This window comes from Melozone crissalis, unplaced genomic scaffold (assembly GCF_028551555.1).
Source record: "Melozone crissalis strain CALT ecotype California unplaced genomic scaffold, PUWL_Pcris_2 ptg000066l_1, whole genome shotgun sequence".
Taxonomy (NCBI): domain Eukaryota; kingdom Metazoa; phylum Chordata; class Aves; order Passeriformes; family Passerellidae; genus Melozone; species Melozone crissalis.
The window spans coordinates 4256875-4281034 of record NW_026535844.1 but is presented as its reverse complement, the minus strand read 5'-3'; the positions used below and the strand labels follow the sequence as shown (position 1 = coordinate 4281034).

The 24160-nt window shown below is 47.0% G+C and overlaps 1 pseudogene; it reads right to left on the bottom strand.

The window, feature by feature from the left end:
• Positions 1–24160, bottom strand: part of LOC128945487 (zinc finger protein 850-like) — a 162240-nt pseudogene that overhangs the window by 11162 nt on the left and 126918 nt on the right.

Sequence of the window (24160 nt, the reverse complement as noted above, 5' to 3'; positions counted from 1 at the left end):
GATTTGCTAGCGAAACTTGATGTGGTAATAACCTTTGAAAATGGAGAGCTTATAATGAAAATACCTGAATCAAAGATGGGACAGATATTAATGATCAAAGAAAAACCTGTTCCCTCTATCCCAAGGGAGGTAGAAGATGCAGTGATTCCCTCTGTATGGGAGACGGATATACCAGGGAAATCTAAATTGGCACAACCAGTGCATGTAGAGTTAAAAGAAGGGGCAAGGGCTGTATAAGTCAAACAATATCCCATAAAACCAGAAGTATGGCAAGGAATAGTAAAGATTATTGAGAAATTCTTGAAATACCGAATTTTAGAAGAATGTGAATCAGAATTTAATACACCAATATTTCCAGTACAGAAGCCAAATGGTGAATATAGATTAGTGCAGGATTTGAGAGCAATAAATAAAATAACAAAGGACATTTATCCAGTGATATCAAATCCTTATACATTGTTAACATCCGTAAAGGAGATATATAAATGGTTTACCATAATTGATTTTAAAAGTGCCTTTTTCTGCATCCCCCTTGACAAAGAAAGTAGGAAACTGTTTGCCTTTGAGTGGGAAAACCCAGGGAACAGAAGAAAGACCCAGGTCACCTGGACACGATTACCACAAGGATACAAGAACAGTCCGACCCTATTCGGAAACCAACTGGCAAAGGAACTGGAGATTTGGACCGAAAATGGGCAAGTACCAAGAGACCAATACTTATTGTTGCAGTATGTTGATGATATACTAATAGCTACAGAAGAAAGAGCAACCTGTATAAAGATAACCATTGAGATTTTAAATTCACTGGGAATGGGAGGCTATAAAGTATCCAGAGGAAAGGCACAAATCGCACAACAGACTGTGATTTACCTGGGATGTGAAATTTCACAAGGGCAACGAAAACTAGGTACTAACCGTATCCAAGCTATTTGTGCTATTCCAGAGCCCCAGAATTTACATGAGCTGCGAGTCTTCCTCGGGATGGCAGGATGGTGTCGCTTGTGGATCATGGACTATGGACTGATCGCGAAACCCCTGTATGAAGCTCAGAAGATGCAGCCATTTACCTGGGGCAAACCACAGAAAGAAGCCTTCCTAAAATTAAAGGAAGCACTGACAACTGCTCCAGCACTAGGGTTACCTGATCTGTCTAAAGATTTTCAGCTGTTTGTACATGAAAGGCTGCGCCTAGCACTAGGAGTTCTGACCCAACGTCTGGGAAGCTGGAAAAGGCCGGTGGGCTACTTTTCCAAACAACTCGACAACATAAGTCCCAGGTGGCCCCCATGTCTGCGGGCAGTTGTAGCTACTGTGATCCTGATACAAGAAGCCAGGAAACTTACTATGGGAAGGCACATAGATGTCTATGTACCACACATGGTAACCACTGTCTTAGAACAAAAGGGGGGCCACTGGCTATCTCCCAGCAGGATGATGAAATTCCAGGTAGTCCTGACTGAGCAGGATGATGTCACATTAAAAACAACTAACCTTTTGAATCCTTCTTTGTTCCTAGGTACCACAAGGCCCATTAGAACATGACTGTGTAGAAGTAATAGAGTACACCTATTCAGCAAGAGAAGACCTGAAAGACATCCCACTAGAGCAGCCGGAGTGGGAGCTGTTTACAGATGGGAGCAGCTTCGTGGAAAACGGAACCAGATACGCTGGATATGAGGTAACAACAGTCAATACAGTAGTGGAGGCAAAGGCATTACCACCAAATACATCTGCCCAGAAGGCAGAACTGGTTGCTTTAACCAGGGCACTAGAATTAAGTGAAGGGAAAAAGGTAAATATCTGGACTGACTCAAAATATGCTTTTGGAGTGGTGCATGTACACAGAGCACTGTGGAAAGAAAGAGGACAGTTATCTTCTCAGGGTACGCACATTAAACATCAAGATGCAGTCCTGCAATTGATAAAGGCAGTACAAAAACCTGAACAAGTGGCAATCATACACTGCAAAGCAGACCAACCAGGAAACTCCAAAATCTGTGAGGGAAATCGAAAGGCAGACTGGGCAGTCCGACAGGTTGCTCGAGAGATACAAACAACAATGACATTGATACCTTTGAAGCTTAATGTATCCCAATTCAATTTGCCTCCAAAAGCAAAATATTCAGTAGAAGATAAGAGACTGGCACGTTTGCTAAATGCACAGAAGAATTCAGAGGGATGGTATGTGACCGCACAAGGACAAATAGTGGCACCCCCCCTGATAATGAGAGAAGTTCTACAAATTAAACATAACGAATGTCACTGGGGAGCAGAGGCATTGGTAAAATTGCTAAAGCAGAGTTTAATTTCAGTATGGATGTTAACAATGGCAAAATCAGTAATGTCAAAATGTGATATCTGCTTAAAAAACAACCCAGTGGCCAGGCGATAGGCACAGTTAGGAAGAATTCGGATAGAAATAGAGCCAGGAGACTATTGGCAGGTAGATTTTGTAGAACTACCAAGAACCCAAGGATACAAATACCTGTTAGTGGGGGTTGACACATTCTCTGGGTGGCCAGAAGCCCTTCCCTGTCACACAAACCAAGCAAAAGAAACAGTTAAGTGGTTACTACAGGAGATTATTCCCAGATTCGGAGTACCCCTAGGGGTATCATCAGATAGGGGACCCCATTTCATAGCTACAGTAGTAAGAGAGATAAGTAGATTGCTGGGGATAACTTAGGACCTCCACACACCATGGAGACCCCAGTCAAGTGGACAGGAAGAGAGGATGAATCAGACACTAAAAAGGCAAATCAATAAAATATGCCAAGAAGCCAAATTGCAGTGGCCGCAGGCTTTTCCAATAGCACTGTTGAGGATTCGGATAAAGCCTAGGAGTGGGATGTCAGTCAGTCCTTATGAGATATTGTATGGGAAACCATATGAATCTCCTGAGCCTAACCCTAATATACACGTCACAGGAAAGCAGGAAGTGTATAATTATGTTCTGTCTCTCGGGAAAACTTTAGCTCGGCTCCGGAGTATCCTCATGTGGAATAGACCACTGACTCTCGAGAATCCAGTTCATAACATACATCCAGGAGACGAGGTGTACATCAAGAACTGGAACAAGGAACCGCTGAAAGAAAGGTGGAGTGGACCCCATCAGGTACTACTGACCACCTTTACAGCAGTCAAAGTAGCCGGCGTGGAACCCTGGATCCACTATACCCGAGTGAAGAAAGTCCATCCTGGATCACAGACTGTATAAACTCTGGAATGAACAAAGGCTGCAGATAAGATGTGTTTAATTGCTTTCAGAATGCTATCAGTAATTGTGCTAACGTTATGGTCATTAATATCTCTGGGATGTGGAATGCAAAATGATCAACTAACCACTCTTCATTCTAGAATGAAGAGAGAGGTACAAACAGAAACACAGGTGATAAAGGTTTCTAATGCAGTTTGGGCTGAGAATGTAATGATTGGATTAGTCAAAGATTTTGCCAAAATGCAAAACACCAGTCGAATAACTGCCTGTCTGCCAATACCAAAGGCAGCAGGAGACCCAGTAAATTGGGGAATCATAACATCAAAACTACGTGAAATACAAAAGAACAAAACAATTACATGTAAACAGGTACCTGAATTGAGGTCCAGGACAATTTGTATGGGCAGCAAGTGATGGTACCTGGACAACACATCTGCCTGTAGACAGGAAAGTAAAGGAGATTACTCTAGGCCTCCCAACCTTATGTCCAATTTGGAAAAAGTCCCCATTTAATGGAAAACATGAATTTCTGCAGATAAGAGCAAGATGAGAAGTTCTAGACAATGAAAATCCAGATGACACTTGGCAAGAACCCTCTAGTGGAGTGAAATTTGGATGGGCCCTAGAGTCATTGCTTGGTCCTATAGCAAACTATCAGAGTAGAGAGATGCTGTACAAACTTAGAGGTCAGGTAGATAGACTGGCAAAAGTCACCCGGGAAGGATTTAAAGAATTAAATATACAATTACAAGCCACCACAAAAATGACTTTACAAAATCGATTAGCCCTAGATTTGTTATTCCTGAAAGAGCATGGAGTATGTGGATTTTTAAAGGGACAAGTTGATAATTGCTGCGTTCATATCCCAAACGTAACTGCAGATATAGAATATGACATCAATCAGTTGAAACAAATAGAGCATGAAGCACAAGAAGAGCAGAAGGATTTGGCTATGTCCAGGTTTAGAGCAACTTTGGAGAAGAATCCCCCAAAGGAGCTCCGGTGGGAAAAGCAGATCCAATCGGCCCCTCTCCCGAACTGGTCCGGGAGGGAAAAAATACCTCCTTGGAGAAAGGTGGAAAAAAACTGTTTATTAAACAATAAAACCAAAACAATATCAAAACAATGAGACCCCTTGCCACTCTAAAAGAGATGACAAACTGAGAAAACCCCGGGTTCAAGCAGCAGCTCCCTCAGTCTCTGATCAGTCCCTCAGGTGCTGGAATTGTCGCAGGCCAGGCCCGGCCCGGTGGGCCACAGGTGCAGCTGCCGGTGCTCCCCTGGGTGTTCAGTCCAGAGCAGTTTCAAGAGGTCCAAAGAAAAAGGAAAAAAAAACAGTCCAGGGAACCTCTTTGCCTCAGCTAGCTAAAAACTAACCAAAAAGCAAAAGAAGAGCTCTCTGCCACGCTGTCTGTCCACAGACAACACAGTCAGGAGCAGGAATGTGGAGGAGTGAGTGCAGTGTCTGAAAACAAACTGCGCGCTTCTTCTCTTCCCCCCTTCACTCTCTGGAACACTCTTAAAGGTACAAACTTATTATTATTCAACACAAACAGAATGAGACAACTGGGGATAAAAGCATTATATAGTCAACCCAGGACAGGCTACAAGCTGGTTAGGAAAAATCTTTAAAGGATTAGGGTGGAATGTGAGTTCATGGATTAAATCTATCATTGAGAGTGTGATAATCTTACTAATTGTATTCTTAGCAATTTGGTTAGTTTACAGCATCTTAAAGGGAGAGATACAGAAGAAAACGTCCTGGAACCGGAGGATAATAAAGGCACTAACACGAGATCCACGCCCACCATCTTCTGGTTCTCCAGTTCGTAACACCATCCACGACAACATTTACATCAACCCTGAATTTGAAGAACCAAGTACGAACTGAGGAATAAAGGACTGTATCAAGTGAAAACATTTACACCTATAGTGAAGTGAAAATGCTTTCAAAGTGGGGAGAATGATAGTGGAGCCCTGGAAAAAGTTAAAGATAGAATCTAAAATGTTAGGCTTTGTGCTTTCCCAGATCAACTGCACCTGCGTAAGCAGTATGATAAATTATATAATTGTTAGATGTGATGATTGTTTAGTAATTAAATATAATTATTATATAACCATAAGAAGAATAATGAGAAACTATGTTGGAAATTCAGAGACGGGCTAAATTTATGTATACAATAGAACAATATAAGTTTAATAATTAACATGAAAGTTATATAACGCTAGAGTATAAAAACATGATCATTTCGGATGTATGGTCGGAATCAGATTTGGGTAATACCCCGATTCCCAGAGCTCTTTAATAAAAAGCACCGCATATAATCCCCCATGATTATGTGTTTTTGAACGCTAACACCTTTATGGTAACACCAGGTGAGGATATTACACATAACATGTAAATTAATTGAACCTGAATAAATTGGCTGCCACATCCAGAGATTTGACCAAATTATAACAACCATTGCAGTCATCCTTATTGATATTGAGAACCAGTGGTTGCTATCAAACATTTTACCAAATTGGGAGAAAGTAAATGTAAATGATCACAAATTGGTAATTGATGCATTCGGTGATACACAAAACAACGTTTCTTTGGCTCTCAGCTGTATCCAGGCACAATTGTGGATGCAGTCAGTTGCTGCCTCAATTATAAGAGAAGGTGAAGAAGGCACTTTTCCCACTAAAATTCGGTAAATAATCTGGGATAGTGCCACTGACTCTGAAAGAGAATTCCAATCCTAGTGGAACTTAGTGAATTTTACCTATGACCCCATTTCAAATACAGCCAGTTTTTGTGTTAACCATACACAGTGCCTCAGAGCATTTGATTTTCCCTGTTATAGCATTAGAACTGAATTATGAAGGAGCTATTCTCTATCCCATAGAGAATGGGACCGTCAAATTGGTGAGAAATGGCAAACTGTTAATTTAGAATCTTGTATTGTCCGAGAACAACAAGGGCTCATCTGTGAAAGCAATGCAATCATAGCTCAAGACATTTGTTTAGACACAGAGCAAAATATCTGTCATTTTGAAATTTGTCCTAACAAGACTTCTGAAACAGTCCTTATATACATAGGCAATAGATGTGCATGCTTTAGAACCATTTGTGATTTTGTATTCGTAGAGAATGTTGTAGTAGACACTAAAAATCTTTCAAATTTCTCTGCTTGTAACTTTACCAAGATTACAGGATGTGATTTTTCTTATGAAGCTCCAGTTACCTCTCACTACCTGTTGCAATCTAACTACACACTGATTCGCAAACTGATGCCTACTCCTATTGGGATGAATCTCACTTTGGTAAGACAACTGCTGCTCCATCGAGACTTGGTGGAAATCCTTGAGAAGATTCAGAAAAACGGACAGAAAACCCTGGTGACTGTTCATCACAATGTGAGACAGATACACCATGCCATGGAAAGAGTGGAGGAAGATGCCGAGCACAGGTGGTGGGATACTCTTTTAGGTGGTTTCCTACTGCCACGGGTGTCCTGAACAGTGTGTGTCATCCCATTGTTATCTTTTTGATTCTAATTCTGTTTGGTTTTATTTTATCAGCAGTCCCATTTGTTATGAATTGGAACATAAAACAGCTGACAAGATTGATGTCTATAGTTAATGCACGAACTTGGCTGATGTCCTCTACACTGTGGACATCCCCAAGACTTTGACAAAAGGCAATTATGAATGAAGCATATGTTGTGGAGTAATTCCTGATTTCCATTTATGATTTTGTGGGAATTAATTTTGATTTTTAGTAAATTGTTTTAGAAAATATTTTTTAAAATTAATGCTTGTATTATGTTTTGTTTATTGCTTTTGCTTTGGATTATTTGTGACTGGTTTCAACCATTTGAAAATTTTTATAAAAGTAATATTGTTTTAATTAATCAACCATTTGTGAAAATTGTTATGATAATCAATATTAATTATACTTGTTTATTTTTTCCCTTTTCCCCCTCCTTTTCCTGTCCTTTCTTTTCCCTTTCTCTCTCTCTTTTTTCTCTCTTTCTGACATCCCTATTTTTCTGGGTTCTACTACCAATGTACGGTGAGTTCTGCAGACTCATCAATGATGCTCCGGAGTTCGGCTGATGAAGATCCCTCAAGACAATCGTGAGTCATGGGGTCGTATGAGAGTCTGCCCAAATTTTCCCTCATCTGCCTCACAATCGTCATTGGGGGACCACTGAAGAGAAGAGCCCACTGTCTTAAATCTCTGTCTCCAAAGGAGAAAGTCATGTGCCTGAGACCTGAGAGCATTGCAAAGCCATTGTTCTCACAGCTGTTGTTTGCTGTGTGCTACACTGAGCCCAATGAGAAGAAGAATGGGGCACCGTGCCCTTTTTGCAACAACAGCCTTGGGAGCCGACCCACCCCTCGGCCTGGCTGGACTTCTCCTGAGTTTCAGGTGGTCCCCCCACAGAAGACCCTCACCTGTTTTACAACCACCGTGACAGACAGACTGAGATGGAAGGAGCCTCTCCATCAAGGACTGAGACATGGAACCCCCATGTGAAAAGGCCCCTCTGCTCCTTCCAAGGACTGGGACTGAAACCCCCAGCCCAGGGCAGGTGTGTGGGGGAGGCAAGCTCACCAAAGCGAGATGTTTGCCTGCAGGTTGTGACCCCTGGACCAAGAAGACAATGGCTCTCACTTACTGCTGAGAGCATGGACTACCTGTTACATCTATTCCTTTTTGTATCTGTTTCCCCCATCCTCGCAATTTCCAATAGAGTTATCATAATAAAAACCTCTGAGTTAGCGAGAGACTTCGAGATCTCCCCGACGTAACAGGCGGATCCTCGACTGGACTGGACCAAAGGACTTCGTCTCTATGTTTGGTAGCTCTATCCCCCTCTTTCTCTCTCTCTCTCTCACTTTTGTCTCTCTCTTCCTCCATCTCTCCCTTAATCCCTCTATCGCATTTTGCTGTGCTCATTCAATAAAGGTGCATTTGTTTCGATTATCATTGCAAACCCCCTTGTACCATGTCGGTTCTTTGTGCACCCTGAGTTCAAATCCATGAACCATCACGAAACCCGTCCATGAGGATGGATCGTGACACTCCTCGAGGACTCCTCCCCAAATTCCCCCCCAAAGCCCCCCAGACCCTGCTAAAACCCCCTCAAGTTCCCACCAGACCCTCCCCAAATCCCCCCCAAACATCCTCAAGACCCCTCCCCAAATTCCCCTCACGACCCCTCCAGGACCCCTCACCTGTCCCTGTGCCTCCTCAGCAGCTCCCGGAGCCCTCCGTCCTCTCCCAGTGCCTCCCCCGCTCTCTCCAGCGCCTCCCGCAGGACCCGCCTGAGCCCGGGGCGGCTCCCGGGGGTCCCTGAGGGGGTCCCGGGGGGCAGGGGGGGGCAGGGGGCGCCCGCCCCATGCCCGGCCCCGGGGTCAAGGGGTGCCACTTCGGGCTCGGCTCTGATTGGCTGGAGCGGTACGGGGAGGGCGGGAGTTGCTGAGAGGAATTGGCCGGTGAATGGTTGCTTTCATAGAGGGCGCGGTGATTGCCAATAGATGGGCGGGGTAGGCAGGCTTTGCCGAGGGGAGGCGCGCGGTGATTGGTTGGATAGAGGCAAAGAAGGTGGGAGTTGCACAGGGGAGACACCCGCTGATTGGTTGGTTCAGCTCGAGAGAGGCGAGAGTAGCTGAGGGGAGGCTTGCGGTGATTGGTTGGTTTGGGACGGGTGCGCCATGATTCATTATTTTGGGAGATGAAGCGTGGTGATTGGATGGTTTGGAGCGGGGCACGTCACTATTGGCTGGGAAATGCCCAGCATTTTTTAGGGAACACACCCAGTTCTTTGGGTAAAAACTCTTGGATTTTTTAAGGAAAAATTCCTGTTTTTTGCAGCAGACACATTCCCGGATTTTTTGAACCCACATGACCCCAAATAACCTAAAAACCCCAAAATACTCGAAATAAACCCCAAAGAACCCCAAAACACCCCAAACAAATCAAGATAAACCTAAAAAAACAAAAAAAAGTCAACCTAAACCCAAATATCCCCAAATGATTTCAAACACAACTACAAAAACCCCATATACACAAACATTAACCACAAGAACTCCAAATAATTCCAAATAAACCCACATAAACCCAAATAACCCAAACAAACACAAATACTTCCCAATACACCCAAATAATTCCAAATAACCCCAAATAAACAGAAATAAACCAAGTAAAAACCAAGATAAACCCGAAATAGTCCATAAATAACCCCAAATAAACCCAAATAAAGCCCAGTTCCTACCGTCTTCACCCCAAAACAGATCCTGACCAATCAGAACGCACGGCACTGATGACGATCCACTTGCTGGGCAGAAACTCAAGAGCACCGGCCCCACTCAGCGATTTTCAGCCAATCAGCGCCCGGCCCGACTCTGACTTATCACTTGCCAGCCACACACCAAGGCCTCTCACTGCGGTAAATACTTAGAGACCGCGCGGGGTAATTTTCAGCCAATCAGAGCGTGTCTCGCTGACGACTCATCAGTTGCCAGGAGCGGAATTTGGGGAGGGGGGAAGGTGACCCTGGGGATGGGCTGGGGACCCCAAATTAATCCAAAACGGGGTCCGGACCCCAAAACGGAGAAGGAGGGGCCTGAAGCCCCTAAAACCAAACACAGGAGAGGTGATTGGTGGAACGATCAGAAAGGGGAGAGTGGGGAAAAGAGGGGGGTGGGAGACCAAAATTGAGCTGGGAGGGAGATGGGACCCCCAAATTGAGGTGGGAGGGGGATGGGACACCCAAATTGAGCTGGGAGGGGTGTGGGACCCCAAACAGGATGAAGCCAATTTTGTTCCTGGACTATGTAAAGTACTTTATGGATATGCAAAAAGTCTAGGAATATGCAACAGGCTGATGTAATGGGAGACAAGGACCATTGGGCAAAGGTTGTTATGGCCACCAAGACCTCCCAGTTATTTTCAGGGACACCCCTTAATTAATCTGGTTGAATTACATCAGCCTGTTGCATATTCATAGACCCTCATGCATATCCATAAACTAATCTATATATTTCAGGAACTATTTTACATGGCCCATCCTTGGAGGTGTCTCCCCATTTCAGGAGCCTCCAGTGAAATGGAAAATGAAAACCCTCTCCCTTTGATGATGATGATGATTATTATTATTATTATATTAATTAATTTTGAAATTAAGGGGCTCTCAGGCAAAGATACGGGAGTAGAAATAACAGTTCTTTATTAGGAAAAATTGAAAATACAAATGCAGTAGTACAAACAAAAAAAAACCAGTGACACAGTCAGAATCCTCTGGGAATCCAGTGAAAAAGGTTGATCCTCTAGGAATCCAGTGGAGAATGTGGCTGATGCTTTGCAATCCAGTGGGAAAAAGGGCTGATCCTTTGGGAATCCATTTCTTATCCCCCAAAGACAGGGCAAAGGCAGGGCCATGGAGTTTTTATACGGTATCCCATGGGTGGAGTTGGGGTTGGGGTCAGGGGAGGAGTTCCTAGTACACAAGAAGGGTGAGATAAAATTCCTGCCTCTTAGCAACAGCAGCACTCCACACAGAACGTGTCCCGAAATACTAAATTCCCTCTACAACAACTGAGAAATTATGCAACGTCAGATATATTCGAACTTTCATTTAACCCAGTTTTGGGTGTTTTTAAAGGATGAAGGTGAAGCAGAGGAAAATTAAGGCCAAACCAAAAGGTGAAGAAGCCAGGTGTGTTCCTAACATGGATCACAGGGAATGTGAGTGACCAGGGCTGTGCCCAAAGTGCCTCCTCCAGTGGGGGATGGAGCTGGAGCAGCGCACGAAGCTCTGCCCGCACTCGGGGCACTCCCAGGGCTTCCCTTAGTGGTGCCTCCATTGGTGTTTGGTCAAGTGAGAGCTGCTGGAGAAGCTCTTTGCACACTGGGGACACTCGTGGGGCCTCTCCCCAGTGTGGATGCGCTGGTGGGGGATGAGGTGGGAGTTCTGCTTGAATCCCTTCCCACAGTCGGGGCATTGGAAGGGCCTCTCCTCTCTGTGAATCCAATAGTGCTGGAGGAGACTGGAGCTGGTCTTAAACCTCTTCCCACACTTGGAACACTCATAGGGCCTCTCCTCAGTGTGGGTTCTCTGGTGCTGGATCAGGCTGGAGCACTGGCTGAAGCACTTCCCACACTTGGAACACTTGTACGGCCTTTCTCCAGTGTGGATCCTCTGGTGCTTCATGAGGCTGGAGCTCTGGCTGAAGCTCTTCCCACACTCCCCACACTCATAGGGCCGTTCCCCAGTGTGGATCCTCTGGTGCGTGATCAGGTGGGAGCTCCGGCTGAAGCACTTCCTACACTCGGAACACTCATAGGGCTTCTCCCCAGCGTGGATCCTCTGGTGCATGATCAGGTGGGAGCTCTGGCTGAAGCTCTTCCCACACTACCCACACTCATAGGGCTTCTCCCCAGTGTGGATCCTCTGGTGCTTGATCAGTTCGCACTTCTACCTGAAGCTCTTCCCACACTCCCCACACTCGTAGGGCCGTTCCCCAGTGTGGATCCTCTGGTGCACCATCAGGAGGCTGTTCCACCTGAAGCTCCTCCCACACTCCATGCACGTGTGGGGCTTCTCCCCATCATGGAGCTGCTCATGGAGCACCAGCTCCGAGCTCTGGCTCCATCTCTGGCCGCCTTCCCGGCCCAGGCTGGCTCTTTCCCCCTCAGATCCCCGCCGGCTGCGTTTGCAGCCCCTCCTCGTGCGGCATCTCCAGGGCTTTTCCTCCCCATTGGCTTCCTGCGCCGTGGAGCCGCTCAAAACGGCCTCTTCCACCAGGTTCTGCTGCGGGCATTTGTCCTCCCTGCTCTCCATGTTCAGCCCCTGCTCTGGGGAAGGAAGGACAAGGACAGGATGGGATTTGCCTCCGCGCCACAGGCAAGGGCAAGGAGATCCCCACAGGGCTGAGCTGCAGCTGGGGCCGTGCTGGGCTGGGAGATGGAGCAGCACAGAGGGGAAAGGGGCACTGACTTCCTCCTCACCTGCCTCAGTGTCCCGGGGCATCTTCCTCTTCCTCGCAGCCTCCCTGGGGTTGGCAATGGGAAATCCTGGTTTGGGGAAAACAAGGGATGAGCACATTTGTAGGAGTGTCGGGGAGTAGGACGGTCGGGACGGATGGAGACGAGAGAGCTCTGCAGCCAGGTCGTGGAACTTGCGGTTTATTGCAAAGGGCCTGGGTGCAGGGCCCTGCTGGGAGCTGCCAGACAGAGCTTGGAGCAGGCTCGAGAGAAGAGAGGGGTAGAGAGGATGAGAGGGTAAAAGAGTAAGACAGGCAAGAGCATAAGAGAGTAAGGTTCCTGTTACAACACAAAAAATTTTGTTCTGTGTTGAATATTCTATTTCTCACCAACCAAACTAGTAGAAGACAAAAATCCTGCAGCATTTACATACAGCCTGTAAGAATGATTACATCACCATACTGTGTTACATTTTACACCCTAAAAACTCCCTTTTGGACTCCTTCTGCTGAGCTAGTAGGGTCTGGATCTGCCTGCAAGCAGAGGCAATTGTTTCATCAAAAGGGGATTACCTTCAGTTGGGCCACACCATTGTTTTCCAGTTGTTCACTAACTGAGGTATCTCAGAGCTTGCTTTCACTTCAATCTTCCTTATACTTTCTATATTCTCAACATCTTTTGCAAGACAATCGTATTTATAAGGTTTTCCTCTTTCATCTTCCCCAACACACATTAAGTTTGAAGGTCGCTTTGCCCAAGTCCATCTCTACAATCACTGGCCACCTGGGCTCCAGAAAAACCTCCCAAACACCAAGATTCAGGCCTGAAAAAGCCTCCCAGGACTTCCCAGTCCCTGGTCCTTCCCCTTTGCTGTTCAGGGATTCCCCCCTGTCCCAGCTGCTGGGGGTCATGCTTGGATTGGGGGTCCCCCTTCTCCTCGGTGCCTGCCCTGCCCAGGCTGCTGGCAGTCCCAGCAATCCCAAAAGCTCCCCCCGATTTGCTCTCCCCATTTCGGGATGCCGGGGCTGTTTGGGCTCCCGGGCTCCCTTCTCCCCTCATTCTCTGCTCTGGGCTGCAGCGGCTCCAAGGAGTCCCCCCTGCCCCTCTCCAGGCTCTTGAGGCTCCCGCCAATGGCGGCGCTCCCCCCTCTCTGGGCTCCCCACTTTGGGCTCCTGGGGGACACAGGGCTCTGCTCCTCCAGGCTGCCTCGGCCGGCAGCCGCCACCGCCACCCCCCGATGTCCCCCCAAGGGGCCTTTTCCGCTCAGCCTTGGACTTCTTCATTCTCCAAACATCCTCCTGAAAAACCAACCCAGGGACCCCCAGGGATATCTGGGCCGAGCTCCCCCTCCCCGCTCACCAGCGCAATGGGGGGGGCGATGATCCCAGAGGTGGGGGCTGCGAAATCAGGCAGGGATCGACCACGTGGTTCCCTCAGCTCAGCCTCAATCTGCCTTTGTCCCTCCTCTTCCTCTTCCTCCCACTCCTCCCCTTCCTTCCCCCCTCCTCCTCCCCCTCTGTCTTATCCCCACCTCCTTCCATCCCAGCTCTCTCTCAGTCTTCATCGCTCCTCTTCCATCCCTACCCCTGCTCCTCCTCCCTTACCCCGCCTCCTCCTCTCCCTTCATCCCTGCCCTTCCCTCCCTCCTCCTCCTCCCCCAGCAGCAGCCACACCCTCGGTACCCCGTTCCCGCAGCCCTCGCAGCCCACGGCAGGAGTGGGGATGGAGCCGGGACAGGTCGGGATGGGCAGCGCGGGGCTCTCGGCTGCTCCAGCCGCTGCGGGCGGGGGAAACCCGGCCCGGGCCAAAGGAGAGGCAAAATGGGCAAACTGGGGGCAGAGCAAAAGCTAAGGATGCAGCAGAAAATGGAGATGAAAGAGTTATGTTAACATTAACTCCAAACGAGGAAAAACTGGAAATTCCAAAGTTTAGGGAAGCCGAGAAAAAAGATTTAAACACGACAGGAAGTGAACAAGATAAATCAGGGAAATGGAAACTTCTTGATGGAGGACAATTACTTAATAAAATATGCTTCTAAGAAAATATTAGAAGACAGGCATCAGAAAACCCACTGGGGTACTCAAGCTTTGTGTGATCATTTTTTAAGGAACTATGGGTGCACTGGAATTTTTGGAGTTGCAAAGCCAGTAACTGAAAGATGCTTAATTTGCCAAAGGATAAATAAAAGGTGATGTGAAAAATATTAGAAGGTCGTGAGTTAGCGCGTTGGCCATTTCAAAGTATCCAAGCAGAAGTTTATATTTGTTAGGCTCGGATTTATTTATAAAAACATCCCGTTTAACCTAGAACAGAATATGCCATATGTTAGTCAGGAGATTTTAGGAAAATAAAAATCTTTAAAGTATCAGAAAGCCCCGAGAAAAAAAACAAGACAAGAAAATGGGGAAATGAAAGGGAGAGGAACAAGAGGAAAAATCAGAAAGAGAGTGGGATCCTCTGCAGGTCTTGCCCCCTCCGTTCGTGGCCCAGGCACCTGTCCCGGGTCCCGGCTCGCTGCCCGCCTCAGCTCCGCCTGCCCCGGTTTCCATCCCAGGTGCGGCCTCACTGCCCAGGGCAGCTCCACCTGCCCCGGCGCTGTCGCTCAATTTGTGTGCCCTGCTCCCACTGCCTGGCCCGCAGCCGCTCTGCCGGGCATGCTGGGCAAGATGGGGGTTGCTCTGTCCTGCCGCCTGCTCCGAGGTCACCGTGCTCACCGCACCCAGGGGGGGTCCCAGCCATCCCATCCCCAGCTGCCCTGCCCGTGCCACCTGCGCTGGGCACCGCTGCTGCTGCCGGGCTCTCCCACCTGCCTTTGCTCTGCCGGCAGCTGCCGGATCAGCCGCCATCAGCCATGTGGGGGCCACCCACGCTCCGCCTCGGGCTCCACAGGAAGATCCCCCTCTGCCGATTCCAGCAGCAGACCCTGCCCACACTCCCACCGAGCCTCAGCGGGATGTCATCCCCTGACCCCGTCCTGCTCTGAGTTACGTCCCCACAGTAACCAGAGCTCCAGCTGTTCTGGGAAACTCTCTCTCTCTACAGGAAGCACCTTATCGAAACACTAGGAGCTCAGTTAAAAGACAGCCCTCTCCAAATTCTTTCCCAAAACACGGGACAAAGGCCATAGAAGGTAAAAAAGTGAAAGAGTGAGATGAAGGGATTGCTCTATTTCCGTTCAGAGAGGTTCCCATGGGAGGGATGCGTTGCCCCGCCCTGCGGGAGCCACCAGCGCCCCTGCCGGCCGTGCCCGGAACTGCACCCAAGGGGAATGCGCCGCAGCCCAAAGGCCGGGACTGGGTCCGGGCTCTGTTTGCTGTCAGTGACGCAGCTGTTGGTGTTTGTTTACTTTATTATACATACTAGTAAAAAACTGGTATTCCTATTCCCATATCTTTGCCTCAGAGCCCCTTCATTTCACTACTCTAAAAATTAAGAGGGAGGGGGTTTGTATTCTCCATTCCAAGAGAGGCTTTTTCTGCCTTCCCGAGCAGACACCTCTCTTGTAAAGCAAGACAAGCACCCACAGGCACTGAGGGGGCTGCAGGAGGGGCAGAAGAAGGCCCTGCAGCACTTGGGCACAAAGGCACAGCAGGTGAATGCAAGAAGGGAGCAGCAAAAGGCCAAGCTGAAGACAAAGGCCATGGCACAGTTCCTACAGCCCCTGAGGGATCAACCCCAGGGCCCAAGGGGGCCCCAGCACCCAGGAAACAGGCCCGGCCACAAGCACCTGGCAGAGGCATTGCCCTCCTCAGCAGGGGAAAGCCCACCCAAACAGCCCCTGGCAAGGAACCAGGGCTCCAGCTGCACGGCACAAGGACACTGCAAGCACAGACAGCAGCACCCTCAGGACCAGCAAGTCCACCCCTTGATGGACATGGATTGCCAGGGCTGTCACAGCTCCCATCACACCAGGGACCCTCCACACTGCAGCCCTTGAGAACATTCAGGGTGGGTCTGCATTGAGAGGAGGCATTTCCTGATGGACACAGGGGTCTCTAAATCCACTCTGAACCTTAGATCTAAGGTGGGAAAATGCTAAAAATATGTTTCATTAGTGAGGGGATAAGTGGGAAAGATACGTGGTTTTATTCAATCACTTTTAGTAGATCCAGGAGATGGGTTTGAAATGCGTGAATTTTTATTTGCTCCTAATTGTTATCATGATTTACTGGGAAGGGATTTGATCACTAAACTCGTAACGCAAATTAATATTATTAAAAGGGATACAGAGGCCGGTTCTGTTGTACCTCTGTGTCAAATGTCTAATGAGGCCTATCTGAAGTGAACCTAGAAGTGTGGGCAGCCCCAGGAAAATAGGGAAAATTAGATATGGAGCCTCTCCAAAGTACTCTGAAGCAACCAGGACAAGTGGTGTCTAAAAGCAACACCCTGTTCCGGGGGAGGGAAGGAAGGGGAATCAGACACAGTGCAGGTCACCGCCCCATGCTCAGCTCAACCCGCGCAGCTGTGGGTGCTTGTGAGAGCCTGGCACTGAAATGCCCTGAGCAGGAAGGCTTCAATATCTTCTGCTAACACCACGGCACCTAACAGGGGGGCAAAAGCAATTCTCACTGCTTCAGCAACCACTGGAGCAGATATCAAGGCACATTCTCCCACAGGAAGCTGGGCTGGCACACAGCCTGCCCTGGCACTTTGCTGCTGCCAACACCCAGCCAGGACATCGGCTCCTGCCTAAGGAGTTCCAAGCAGCACCACTGGTGGCCAAGGGGCCCATGCCAAGTGTCCCTGAGGCCAGAAACAGCCGCCAGCACAGCTCAACACGGGGGACCCCTCAGCCTGGCCTCAAGGGCTCTGAAGCCCCGCATATTTGCCCTTCCCGCCTGCAGCAGGAGGATGGGAGGCCGCCCCTGAGCCTGCTCTGAAGGCAACGCAGCAGCAGCCAGGGGTCCACAGCGGGCCAAGCCCCTGTGCCTGCCCACAGATCCTTGGCTGGAATCCTCTGCAATCCTGGCCACCCTCCTCTGCCATCTCCAGCCACTGGGGCCAAGCCTTGCTGCCACTGCTGCAGCTTCAGCGCTGGCTGGGCCTGCACTGCCACAGCTGCTGGGGAACACCACGGCACAATTCCACTCTGGGGCTCACTGACACCCACACTCTGGGCTGCCTGCCACTGCACTGCTGCAAAATGTACCGATTTTGTTCCTTTTCAATCTTATTTCTCTGCTCAGGCTTGGTTTGTCTTTGCCTTGGGGAAATGAATTTTAAAGGTTTTATTTAAAGGGTGTTATACCACTCAAGGGAGATGAGTTTAACATCCCAACAGACTGGGAATACCCAGCAGCAAACAACAACCAACAACTACCCCTGGCACTGCCCCCAGCAGAGCTGGAGATACCTGGGCTGGAAAAGGCTGAGAAGGAAATCCAGGAGTGTGGAGACCGAATTCACATCAGAGGGGAAGAAATCCGGGTCCAACAGGAAACCAAATACTAAAAACTTACACAACGTACAAGCAAGGAACATTAAAGCAGTGGATTTAGATTGGTTCAGACTACATAAAGTTTAGGAAAAATTTAGTAAAACTCACATGGCATGGAATGATTTTCCCTGCACAGCTGGGCTATTTGTGAAAGAAATTATTTCTGTTGCACATCCTGGACAGAACCAAGGAATGCTTTGACTCCCTAACACTAAAGAGATTCTTGGACAGTTTTTGTTTTCCCGGCGGTTTCAGTGACAAAATTACAACATGAGAAAAATTTTTCATAATATTCCCACTTTATATTGTCAGGTGGATTTGGGATAGAAGTGTGAGAATGAAGTTTTGGTGTGGATTTTTCCCACGTTCTCCTTTATGTTGCATTTTGCAAAATCGAAGAGATTTAACTGCAATACTTTGAACATAAATAGTTAATACTTTTTTTAAAAAAGCATATTCTTGGGGGGCCACATGTGACTCACCAGATGGCTGCCCTGGAAGAGAAGCTCCATTCCAGGCAGCATGCAGAGGAGCTTTAGAAATGCAAATAAACACTGCTGGGCAAAGTGTGGACAATGCACCTGGGTCCCTTGCCTGGGGCAGGAATTGGGCTGATTCCCTCTGCCCCTCACCCCAAGCTCTGCCTGCTGGCACTGATGGAATTTGCACAGCTCGAGGCAGAGCCCAGGGTGAGTGAAGCAAAGTGAAAATTTTCCAGTATAGAAATTCATTTTAATTTAAGTGAAATGTACATTTTTGAGTTGAGTCTGTAGTTAGAAACCATAGTTATTTAGCTAGACTGCAAGGTCTAAGCTCAGTGGAGTTACTTCAGCAAAGGACAGAGATAAAGGGGGGGAGACAGAAGATGAAAGAAGGAGACAGGGACTGCTGGAAGGGCAAGTCAACCTGACCTCGGAATTTTTTCTGATACAAAGGAACTAGTGGTAAATGTCACATGAAACCCATAAAAATGAATATGTATGAACCTATTGTGAAACTGTATGCATATGTATTTAAGAGAGAGATAAAAAGAGACCTGAAGTTCTCAGATACCCATGCCTTTTTTGAAGAGAGCAATCTCCGCATGCATCCAGCGCTGTAATAAACATACCAACTTTACAACTTTTACAAAGTTGTAGAGTTTTCTTCTTTTCTCCGCAAAACATTATGGCGAGCCAAGGCAGGAGTTCTCTGTCCCTGCAGGGGTGGGGGGATAGACAGACCTCCAAGGTGCTCCCTACGATTCTTTTCGTGATGGGGCTCTGCTCGTCTCGACTTGCGTCCTGCGAGGACAGACAAGGACCTGCTGGCCTGTGGAGGAAGATATGGTATGTACTGAGGGGCCCCTGGGGGAAAAGAGAGCTAGGGAGTAAATTACTCAGAGACGTCTAGGTGTAGCTGGTGGAGCAGCTGGATTAGAGACGGGAGTTCATTGTTCTGATAGAGCAGCCGCTAGTGACCCTGGGGGTGGGTCGAGTGGACCTCTATGTGTGTGTATGTGTGTAGTGTCCGGACACTGTATTGGGGGTTCATTGTCTAATAGAGCAGCCGCTAGCGACCCTGGGGGTGGGTCAAATGAATCTCTATATGCGTGTGTGTGTCAAACACTGTGTCACTGTATGGTTAATGCATTGTGTGGTCAGTGCACTGTGTTTCTAATCGTGCAAGTGTATAAGAGTATGGTGTATAAAAGAGAGTATATCTACAGTGCCCTACAGTGCAGGGGAGTGAGTACTACCCGTGTTTGAAGCAGCCGAGTGAGGCCTGAGGCACCGGCTGCAGCAGGCTGTGGGGGCAGGGAGAGAAGTGCTCCACAGAGAAGTGAGTGGAGAAACGTCGGTGACGGTATTTATTGTGTTTAAATGCAGTGATTTGTGTAGATTTGGTACATTTTAACCGTGAGTACGAGCTCAGAGAGTTCCTTTGCCCTGAATGTTTGGACTTGATCTCTGGACTGTGTGCTGTTATTTTGATTTGTGTCCAGGGAAAACTGATGTGAGTAAGTGCTGAATTATGGTATGCTGTGTTGTGTTGAGAAAAGTGGGCACTTTGAGAGATATGCCCTTTCCCAGTGATTTTGTGTGGTGATTTTCTTCCACTGCATTGTGGTAATTTGATTCTCGGATTGTATAGTGGCGTTTGTGGAGATTTTCAGATTTTGTTTGCAACAAGAGTAGCATTTTACACAGAAGAACTATAGTATGGTGATTTATGTTTAACTACAGTAAAGCAAATTAAAGGAATTCCAAGAATTCTCCCCTCACAGCAATTCAAGCCCTGGCTCTAGTGAATTTGAGATAAAGGGGGGGGTGCGTGTGTCTGTGTCTGTGGGCGTATCAGAGTTTCTGATATGACAAGCACAGCCTTTTTGCAAGGCAATAAAACGAGTGTAAGTAGACACAGTGCTGAATTAGAATGTGCAAGAAGAGAACTAGAAAGGACTGATATTTTGTAAAACGGAGTTTAGATAGAAGAGATGAATGAGTGTATGAGACTTGAGCTGGTACTATAGTAAGTCTGGACTGGGAACAGCCTGCTGTAGGGATTTAGAGTTCTCTGTAATAAACAGAATAGCCTGCCTCTGCGGGCAATTCCTTCGGTGCATCAAGAGGCTGGCATGGTGCATGGGTATTATTGCAGTGTGGTGTTTGTGAGACAGCTGGTATTGCTGTTCTAAAAAGCGTCAGGGCACATGCCCCGAGTGTAAATTAAAGATTTCTGATCAAGCTGATTCAGAACCTAAGATCTTAAAGCTCGTAAATTTCTCGATGAGAAATCACATCTGACACCTGCCACCTGGAGCTCTGTGTGTGTGTAGGAGGAAGACTGAGAAATTATTGTGAAGCTTTGTAAAGAGAAGATTGGGTGGAAGCGAGATAGGGCAAGGAGAAAGAGATAATGAGAACTGACCAGAGCAAAGAGGTTGCTCAACTAGCCCCTTTTAGGAGGGGCTCACTGGGAGAAGGCTGCCAGTAGGAGCAGCTCAGAAAATAAGAAGATTTATAATACTTCATTGCAGTTAATACTGTTTTAAAATAGGAAGGTAAATGGGATGGGGTTTTGTATGCTGATATGTCTTTTTGTTTTAAGAAATCACCCAGAATGGCAAAGAGACTGTGAGATCAGACCGCCCTCTGGTCTTGGCCCTTGAAAAAGAAAACAAGGCAAAGAGAAAGCAAATCAAATGTGTTGTTCAGCATGCAGCATAAGATAGCAACGTATGAAGTCAAACAAAGATTATCATGCTGAAATGCTAAGTGATTACAGTTTGCAAAATGACATATGATTTGTAAAGGCTCCTCCTAAAGTAAGGGAGGAAGGATAAAGATGACCTCCCCAAAAGGGAAGAAGGCTTAGGCTCCAAAATATACCCACTCGAACCCAGCCCCTCTCCTGGTAGTTCAATTTCATCCAGAACTAGGAAGTAACAGACCCCTCTGCAAGAGGCAGTAAGATCAGAAGAAAGAAAAGGGTAGAATTTTAGTCAACACAAGGGCCATATATTCAGTTTTAAATAAAGCTTTAGTACTTGTGGAGAATGTTTAGGTTGTAGTGCGGGGAACAACTGGCCAATCTGAGAAGGCATACTTTTGCAAACCTTTAAAGTAACATGTGCACTATGTGTACTTAGAAGCTTTTGTACAATTCGCTCAATTCGCTAAACATTCTCAAATGAGAAAGGTTACTCTGGAGGCAAATGATATAAAGATGCTAGGCTTAACATTAACAGCCATTGAAATTAGGAAAGACATTAGTAAAGAGATACTAGAATAAGTAAATAAGAGTTTTTGAGGGTATGGGCCTCTGCTGTACCAGGGCGGGTGAAAAATGCCCTCACATAGCAATCAAGCTTAAGGAAAGAACACAACCAGCAAGAATTGAGCAGTACCCTCAAAAGGAAGACAGGGAAGGAATCAGCCCAATAATTGATAGTACTGGATTGAGGGCTGTCAATAAGATAACACAGAATTTATACCCTGTGGTAGCAAATCCATATACTTTACTAACTTGTTTCACACCTGAGCTTACCTGGTTCACTGTTTCACGCCTAAGAGAGGCCTTCTTTTGCCTCCCTATCCACAAAGCCAGACAGAAAACTTTTGCATTCAAACACAGCTCCTATGGTCCATGTGCCTGAAGGCTTCAAAATTCCCCACTCCGATTGGAGAACAGCTTGCAAAGACCCAGAGTCCCGGGAAGCTCCACAAGAGAAAAGGAGGCTGTTGCAGTACGTGGATGATCTTCAGGAAGCCACTCGGATGAGGGAAGCGAGAGAAGCCTGGACGGTAAGCCTTTTGAATTTCCTAGGACTCCAAGGATGCAGAGTCTCAAAGAAAAAGGCACAGGTAGTGAAACAAGGTAATCTACCTGGGGTAAGAAGTGAGTGCTGAGCAGCAGACTTTAAGGCAGGGAAGCCATATGCCAAGCCCCAAAACCCCAGACAACGAACGAACTCCCAACCTTCTTAGGCATGGCAGGGTGGTGCCGGCTGTGGGTTTATAGTTATGCACTGCTCGTCAGACCCCTCTATGCTCTTATTGCAAATGGAAACAGAGATCTCTAGTGGACAAAAGGAGCCACGCAGGCCTTTCACCAGCTAGAGAGTGTCCTTATGTCAGCTCCAGCCTTGAGACTTCCAGATGTAAGTAAACCATTCTTTCTATTTTTCCATGCAAGGAATTGTCCTGGGAATACTGGCTCAGGACTTGGGTCCATACCAAAGGGCAGTTGCTTACTTCTCTAAGCAACTAGATGCAACAGCCAAAGGATGGCCCGGTTGCCTCAGAGGTGTAGCAGCAGTTGTGCTAAATATTCAAGAAGCACCCAAGTCTACCCTAGGACAAAAATGACTGTGCTAGTATCCCACACAGTGTCCGCAGTACTGGAAATAAAGGGTGGCCACTGGCTTTCACCACAGAAGTTTCTGAAATACCAGGCCATCATGGTAGAGCAAGATGATGTAGAGATAATGGTGACTAATATTGTCAACGAAGCTTCTATTCTCAGTGGAATCAAGGAGAAGCAGTACACCATGACTGCCTGGAGACCACTGAAGCTACCTACTCCAGCCGCCCAGACTTAAAGGACACTCCTTTGGATGATGCAGAGCCCTGGTTCACTGACGGGAGCAGCTACATTGCCAGTGGAAAGCGACATGCAAAGTACACAGTGACTACCTGCAGAGAGGTAATAGAGTCTGGACCCTTACCAACAGGTACCTCTGCACAGAAGGCTGAGATAAATGCATTGACCCATGCCTTAGAAACAGCAAAAGGCATTCAGAGTCGTGCATGCGCATGGAGCCATCTGGAAGGAGAGGGGACTGCTGACCTCACAAGGGAAAAAGAGACAAACCGGCTGCTGGAAGCAGTTCAGCTACCTGAAAAAGTATATTAAGGCACACCAGAGAGTGAGCTTAAAATTGGAGGAAAGAAATGAGCTGGTGGATGGAGAGGCAAAGAAAGCAGCAAAGGGTGAGGTAATTATGGACAGATTTTCCTCAAAGGTAAGCCATAATACAATAATACTAATCAAAACAGACATACAACTACAAGGGGTGTGTCACCCTGGTTTTTTAGGATTTTCTATGCCTTCTGATGTTGACATTCTTGTAGTGAACTTTCTCACACACTTTCTGTAAATAACTCATTGTTTTGCATTCCTTGATGGAGGAGGAGAGAGTTGATGGACTGTTGGTTTAACCAGTGTCATTGGAGAGGTGTCACTGTCACCCTCCAATCCGCTGTCACTTTTCTAAAACTATAAATATTGGAGTCAGAAAATAAGCTTCCCTTTTTTCCTTCACCTTGAGAACGGTGGTGTGCTTGTGTTCTTTCGTGTCCTACAGTGACATCTGACCGCCTAAGTGTTCCTCACCACCTTTACTGCGATCAAGATTAAGGAACAAAGCACCTAGATCCATCATTCCCGAGTGAAGAAGGCTCCTGAGGGACTTTAGAAAGTTACAATGGGTAACAACAAACTGAAATTAAAACTTTCTCGAGAAAATAAATAGAGTGTGAGTAAAATGATAAGCACAGTGTAATAATCCCCCAAAGAATAGAACTACTTGTAGTTGTAATAGATAATCAAGTAGGTGTAGCTTAGAGAGTTGTGGCATTTATGGTTATTGCTGTAACCACAGCTAATGCAGCACCACTTCCGTATCATGTGACTAGTATATAAGTGCCAAGGGAAAGCCTATGATTTTAACTCCCAAAGTCTCTGGGTCAAATGCTAAAAATTACAAATGCAATTGTGTAAGAAAGAAGAAATGGTTGGGGATGTAAATATGTGTTTGTCCAAGACAGATTCCATGAATCTCATCAAGAATTCTAAATACCGTGACAAATGCTAAATTAAGTGCACTGGGTTCAGACTTAGATACAGAGCAAAGTATTTCTCACTTTGAAATGCATCCCATTAACCAGACAACCTTGCCTGTGTATACAAGACAAGGTTGTATCTGCCTCAGAACAGCATGCCCCACTATAATAGTGGATGAGATCACAGTGAAGGAAACTCA